The sequence below is a fragment of the Symphalangus syndactylus genome, chromosome 11 (assembly GCF_028878055.3).
Source record: "Symphalangus syndactylus isolate Jambi chromosome 11, NHGRI_mSymSyn1-v2.1_pri, whole genome shotgun sequence".
NCBI lineage: Eukaryota > Metazoa > Chordata > Mammalia > Primates > Hylobatidae > Symphalangus > Symphalangus syndactylus.
This window is the reverse complement of record NC_072433.2, coordinates 63,379,090-63,385,880: the sequence shown is the minus strand read 5'-3', so window position 1 is coordinate 63,385,880 and position 6,791 is coordinate 63,379,090. Positions and strand designations below refer to the sequence as shown.

The 6,791-nt window shown below is 43.0% G+C and overlaps 1 long non-coding RNA gene across 1 annotated transcript; it reads left to right on the top strand.

Moving 5' to 3' along the window:
* The first annotated feature begins 236 nt into the window (after window positions 1-236).
* LOC129493192 (uncharacterized) lies at window positions 237-4,072 on the top strand. Its single transcript, XR_008661070.2, has 3 exons — window positions 237-384; window positions 1,181-1,239; window positions 3,996-4,072. It is a non-coding gene; the product is annotated as an uncharacterized lncRNA (long non-coding RNA).
* Window positions 4,073-6,791: the final 2,719 nt, after the last annotated feature.

Genomic DNA, 6,791 nt, shown 5'->3' with positions numbered 1-6,791 from the left:
TGTTTTTCAGAGTCAAGAACACTTTTTTTTTTGAGCTACTTTACAGGTTTTAACAATTGAGTAAAGTATGCTCCTGTGAACAAATTTTCTCTGCCTGATTTCTCTATTTTCAAATAGAATTTGAAAACTATTTGTGAGTATTCTTAACTTATGGCAACATAGTTATTTGCGTAAGTGCAGTAAGAATCTGTTTTCTTTTATAATAGGACACACTTGGAGATATTGGTTATTTTACCAAGGCTTTCACTGAAATGACATGCTTTCACATATAAGCAGACTGCTTTAGGGAATCAAAGTTGACTTATAGACTGATAAATCTCCTTGGAAGAAAGAACTGGTCTCATACTTCATCTACATAGTCCCTGTATAGGGTTCCTAACTGTGGTAAGTAAAGAACATCACTTTTTTTTTTTTTTTTTTTTTTTGGAGATAGAGTCTCACTGTCACCCAGGCTGGAGTGCAGTGGCATGATCTTGGCTCAGTGCAACCTCTGCCTCCTGGGTTCAAAGGATTCTCCTGCCTCAGCCTCCCGAGTAGCTGAGACTACAGGTGCCTGCCACCACACCTGGCTAATTTTTGTATTTTCAGTAGAGATGACGTTTCACCATGTTGACCAGGCTAGTCTCAAACTCCCAACCTCAGGTGATTTGCCTGCCTCGGCCTCCCAAAGTGCTGGGATTACAGGTGTGAGCCACCATGCCAGGCAAGAACATCACTTTCTAACAGGCCCAGAAGCCCCCATTTATCTTGGGACCTCCAGAAGAGAGGAATTCACCCAACTCGTATAAGTATTTGAAGGCACAGATAAATGTGTGACTGGGCTTGAGGCTCTAAAAAGTCAAATCTGATATTCCTTATGGAAAAAGTTCTAGGAAAGCCAATTTAGAAGAGAGCCTCTATGGGAAATAATTATTTTTGTTGCACTTTATGCAAATAATCAGGCCAAGTATAATAAGATCAAAACTTGCTTAGCAAATTGGTCCTGCTGTGATTTGCCATTGATAAAAATGGAAGACTGGATAGAGAAAGCTTATAATATACCTGCTGTTAGATTCTTGTTCATTGTTTTTGAGTTGTAAAATTATTTGCTGCTATTTGGATTGAATCTTAAGTCCTTTCTGGGCTACGAGTCTCCAAACTAATGTTTTCAAATTTTTCTTCCATTTTCCTGACTTAATAGGGTTTCTACTGTCTTTTTCCTGATTGCCTGCAAGCTAAAGCTTATTCTTTATGATACAGGTGAGAACATGTCAGATTGCCACTGCCTTTCTCTGTAACTAAAGATGCTTTGAATCTAACATCTGGATAGATTATGCCCACCATTAATGCTTGTTTTTCCTCTGTTTCCATAGAAATGCCTCTATTAAAAGTCTGTTTGCTCTATATTTCAGAAAACAGGAGACTGGTTTTCCAGGCTACTAACTTAAATTTCAAATGGCGTTCAATCCCTTCTTATAAGCATTGTTAAACTGAGCTTAAGCATTTTATTAATTATTACTGTGTGCTATTTGATTTTTGAAATAATTATCTGTTATATTCAACAGGGGTGCAGATGGTTAAAGTTTGTCTTCCAGGCTTCAACAGTTCATGTCAAACTGATAGTGGTGCAAGGATTCCAACCCCTACCATCCCAGGAGGAGCCAAGCTCCTATAAAACACTAAATCAAGAGGTTTTTATGACTTCATAAATTAGGCAGAAACAATGACCCTGGCCAGCAGGAAGTAGCTCCAAAAGATGAAACAATTGCCCTTTCTCCTTAAGAAGAGGGAGAATAAATTCTCTCAGCAGGGAATAAGACACAGTAGAGATGGAGTTGGTTCAGCTCACAAGCTCTAGAGCATTCTTTCATGCATTCTTACTGCTCACAAACCCACACCAGTTCCTCAATGCTAAAAATTCCAGGAACTGGCTCTAGGAGATAACCAAGGTTGCAGAGTATCCCACCTTGGGAAAGAAAGAATGCTGGACAATTGATTTATAGCCTTGTTGATGCTGGCCAGACCACCCGGTGACCCATGACTCCAAACAGCCATTGCAACCTGATATACTGAACTGCATACCCTACCCTTCACATGCCTTGCCAGTACAGCCTGCATACCCTCCCCCTGATGTCAATTCCCATGTTTTGCCTAATAAAAAAGCCCTACCCACTCGTTTCGGGGAATCGGTTTAAGGAATTCCCTCTCTCTCTTGCGCTGCCTCCCTTAATGCCCGAGTATAAACTCCAATGAAGCCTCATTGGATATCCCATGATCCCACCATTGCACTCCAGCCTGAGTGACAGATACTGTTTCAAAAGAAAATCTTTTGATGCCGCTCCCTGGGGGCATAATCAGAGAAACACAGGAGTTCAAGGGACTTGTGTGGGCTTAGACTCAGAGTCAGCAAACTATGGCTGCCACTTGTTTGTGTAAATAAAGTTTATTGCAACACAGACAAGATCATTTATTTATGGATTTGCCTGTCGCTGCTTTTGCAATACAATAGCAGAACTGAGTAGTTGCAGCAGAGACTGTATGGCCAGCAAAGTTGAAAATATTGACTATCTAACCCTTTACAAAAAAAACTTTGCTGACTGGCTTGAACAATGTGCATTTCAGCAGAGACTACATAGGGCACAGCCTATGATTATTGCCTTGAAAGGATAGGGCTAAGACCTGAGAACTTTTGTTCACCCCTTGTGGGTAGGGGGTGGTGCTCAGAAAAGGTGTTCTGATTATCGCTGAAGTCTCCTTTTCCACCAGGACAGTGGATGGCCACCCAGAGTTGGATTGAAATTGATTTAAAGAAAATAAAGGAACAGGATAACCTTGCACACTGGAGATTTGTATCTGCTTGGGTAAAAATAGTATGATAGTATTATATTACCCAGTGCATCCCACCACTTCTGGAAATTTCGTATATCATTCTCCCTCCCACCTGAGACTGCAGTATTCCATACTCATCACCATCCGGGGATGGCTGTTATGGCAGGAATGCATAGAGGAAGAAAAAAAAAAAAGCCAATGCTCAGCTTTTGAGTTTCAAAACAAGTTTTTGAAATGCTTGGCACCTGACAATAATTTTGAAAACCAAGGATTTTGCTTTATAAAAGCCAGTTTTAAAAAATGGTTTCGAAAGCTTAAGTCCTAAAGAGCTTAGGGTGTATGGTTTATATCATAATAAAAAACTTGGAAAGGGTAGATGAAGAGGCAATTTCATCACTACAGAAATGATAACATCTCCCTGGGAAGAGACAGAAACAGGGAGATAGAAGAGAATTAGGTGTGGATAAGTATGGAATCCGTTATTTATTGCTGCATAAAAACCACCCCAAAACTTAGTGGCTTAAAATAACGATTCTTATTTATTTTGCTCACTGTTCTGCAATTTGGGCAGGGCCTTCTCTGCTCCAGTGACATCAGCTGGGATGGCTTGATGGGGTGGGGGTTGGGAGGTGGTTCGGAGATTTGTTTTCAGGATGGCTCATTCATATGGCTGGTAAGTTGGTGCTGGCTGTTGAGAAACTCAGCTGGGGCTATGGCCAGGGATCTCAGTCCTCTCCACAAGTCTTTCCTTGGCTACTTGGACTTTTCTGCAGCATGGGATTTGGGTTCTAAGAGCAAGTATCCCAAGAGAGGAGGATAGAAATGCATAGCTTTAAAATGATCTAACTTTGGTAGTCAGATAGTATCTCTTCCACCGTCCTCTATTGATGGAGGCAGTCATAATGTTCTGCTCAGGTTCAAGGGAAGGTGCTGTGGTTTGAATGTTTATCCCTTCCAAAACTTATGTTGAAACTTAAATCCCCAAAGTGGCACTATTGAAAAGTGGAGCCTTTAAAAGAGGTGATTGGACCATGGATGCTCTGCCCTCATGAATAGATTAATCCATTCATGGATTGATGGGTTAATGAATTAATGGGTTATTATGGGAGTGGCATTGCTAACTTTATAAGAGAAGAGACACCTGAGCTAGCATACTCAGCCCCCTTCCCATGTGGTGCCTTCCTCAGAACTCTGCAGAGAGTCCCCACCAGCAAGAAGGCCCTCACCAGATGCACCTCCCTTGACCTTGGACTTCTCAGCCTCCAGAACTGTAAGAAATGAATTTCTTTTCTTTACAAATTTCCCAGTTTAAGGTATTCTGTTATATGCAACAGAAAATGGACTAAAACAGAAGGAGATACAGACTGCACTACTCCATGGTTGGAGTACCAAGGTTACATTATAAGAAGAGCAAGTTGAACAAGAGACATTATTGCCCCCATCTTTGGGAAATCCAATCTGCCACAAGTCTATTTTAGAAAGGGCTTTGGCTCTTGTTCCCTCACCTGACTCTCAAGTGGGGGAGAGGTTCCATAAGTAAACTCTAGTGAGGTTGGGAGGTCAAGAGCACTGGGGACTTGTGTCTCAGCTGTCAGGCCTTTCAGAGAGGCTTCTACTCGGCTCAGCTTGAAATGATAGATAAGAGGTGGCTGTGAGTGTTGTCTGGGCAGGCTGGTCAGGGGCAGGCTCAACTGCATCATCGACATCCCCAGTGTCTCCTAGGAGAACAGAACATGCTTCTATGGCCAAGGTTAGCATGGTGGGGGTGGTGAGAGCCTTGTAGGGGAAATGAGGGAAAATGGCCATCACTGACTAGTGAGACCAGTAAGCATTAAGTCCCCACGAAGTCAATGAGGAGTAACGGCATTGATTGAAGAGAAGCTACTTCTCGGTGGCTACCAAAGGGATAACGAAGGGCCAAAGAGTGCCCCCCACCAATGCCATGATACTATGAACACCTCCCAGAAATTCGATGCAACTGGAAGGAGAAGGCAGAAGGAAGTAGACCATGAAATAACCAATGAAACCTTGAATTTGCTGAGTTCTTCCTGAATTGTCTGAGTTTATCCTCAATTGAACAGGATTAGGTTTACTGCAGCCACATAGTGTGGGGGCCCTGGAAAATAATAAAATTCAGTTATAAGGAAGTAAAAGAGATTATATTTTTCTCACCTGGGTTTGCGGCTTTTAAAACGTTATATCTGCTGCAAAGAGATATGCATTGGCTACAAAAAGCAGCAGAGAACCAAACAATTTTGAAAAAAACATTTAGGAGGTGAGGTCGGGGCTTGGTGCTGAATGAGTCAGTAGGAAATCCAGACAATGATCTTTTGGAATACCTGCATTGTAAGGTGCCTATCTTCTCTGAATCTTTGTGGAACTGAGGGGTAGCCTGGCGACAGACACGGTTTTAATCCTTCTTCTGAAATGCAAGACGGAGCCACAAAATTGAACAGAAAAAAAAAAAGATAGGCATTTTTGCATCGTTGTCCAATTTGGCCAAGGCTATATCAGCTCCACAAGCAAACAAGCACTTGGCATCCCTCCGTAGGTTTTTCCTCGAGTCTCATTAGTTCCCCAAATGGAACAGCTGCTGCCAAAGCAGTTTGCTCCACCAGCCCAGCACTCGCTCCTCTGCCTGCTCAGGCTCCCTCAGCTCTGGAGGAATTAATTTCATCTGTAGCAGAGCTCAGAGGCACTATGGTGACTTCAGTTGGCAGCCAAGGGGCTCCATGCAGCCAAGCTAAACATGGTGGGGGAAGCAAGCCCTGTTGTCCCAGCTCATTGCTGGCATGCCAAGACTCCATTAGTTAAGAGCGCTTCCTGGTGCAGGCCGGAAAAGGAAGGAGGGTGGAGTGCAATTGCATCCTAAGCATGGAGCACACCTGCAAAGGGGGAGCTGTGTTCAGAGCTGCTGCCCCTAGTTTTCTGCATTTATGCTACCCTATACTCTTCCCTGTAAATGGCCATCCCTATAAGTGCTTCACTGCACCTGAGTGGCTGGATGGTCTAGTCAGTGGTAATGCTCCTCAAGTGTTAATTGTGCACAGGATACCCGAGGATCTTATTATAAAGGCAAATCTTGGCTGGGTACAGTGGCTTACACTTGTAATCCTAGCACTTTGGGAGGCCAAGGCAGGAGGATCACTTGAGGCCGGGAGTTCAAGACCAGCCTGGGCAACAAAGTGAGACCTCCATTTCTAAAAAACTAAAAAAATTAGCTGGGCATGGTGGCATGCACCTGTAGTTTTAGCTACTCAGAAGGCTGAGACAGGAGGATCTCTTGAGCCCAGGAGCTTGAGGCTATAGTGAGCCATGATTGCACCATTGCGCTCTATGTACTCTAGCCTGGGCAATAGAGCAAGACCCTGTCTCTAAAAAAAAAAAGAAAAAAAACTTGGCATGTTCTGAGACTCTGACTTTTTTGAATTTATTTATTTATTTATTTATTTTTGAGACAGAGTCTTGCTCTGTCACCCAGGCAGGAGTGCAGTGGAGCAATCTTGACTCACTGCAACCTCCACCTCCTGAGTTCAAGTGATTCTTGTGCCTCAGCCTCCTGAGTAGCTGGGATTACAGGCGCATGCCACCACGCCTGGCTAATTTTTGTATTTTTAGTAGAGATGGGGTTTCACCATGTTGGCCAGGCTGGTCTCAAACTCCTGACCTCAGGCGATTCACCTGCCTCGGCCTCCCAAAGTGCTGGGATTACAGGTGTGAGCCATCATGCCCAGCCTGAAATTATTTTTATTGTGATTAAATATACATAATACAAAGCACACCATTTTAACTGTTTTTAAGTGTACAGTTTTGTGGCATTAAGTATATCACATTGTTGTATAACCAATCTCCAGAACTGTTTTCATCTTCAGCTGAAACTCTACCCATTAAACAACTCCCCATTCTTCCCTCTCCCTGACTCCCGGCAACCTCTATTCTACTTTTTGTCTCTATGAATTTGACTACTCTAGGGACCTCATATA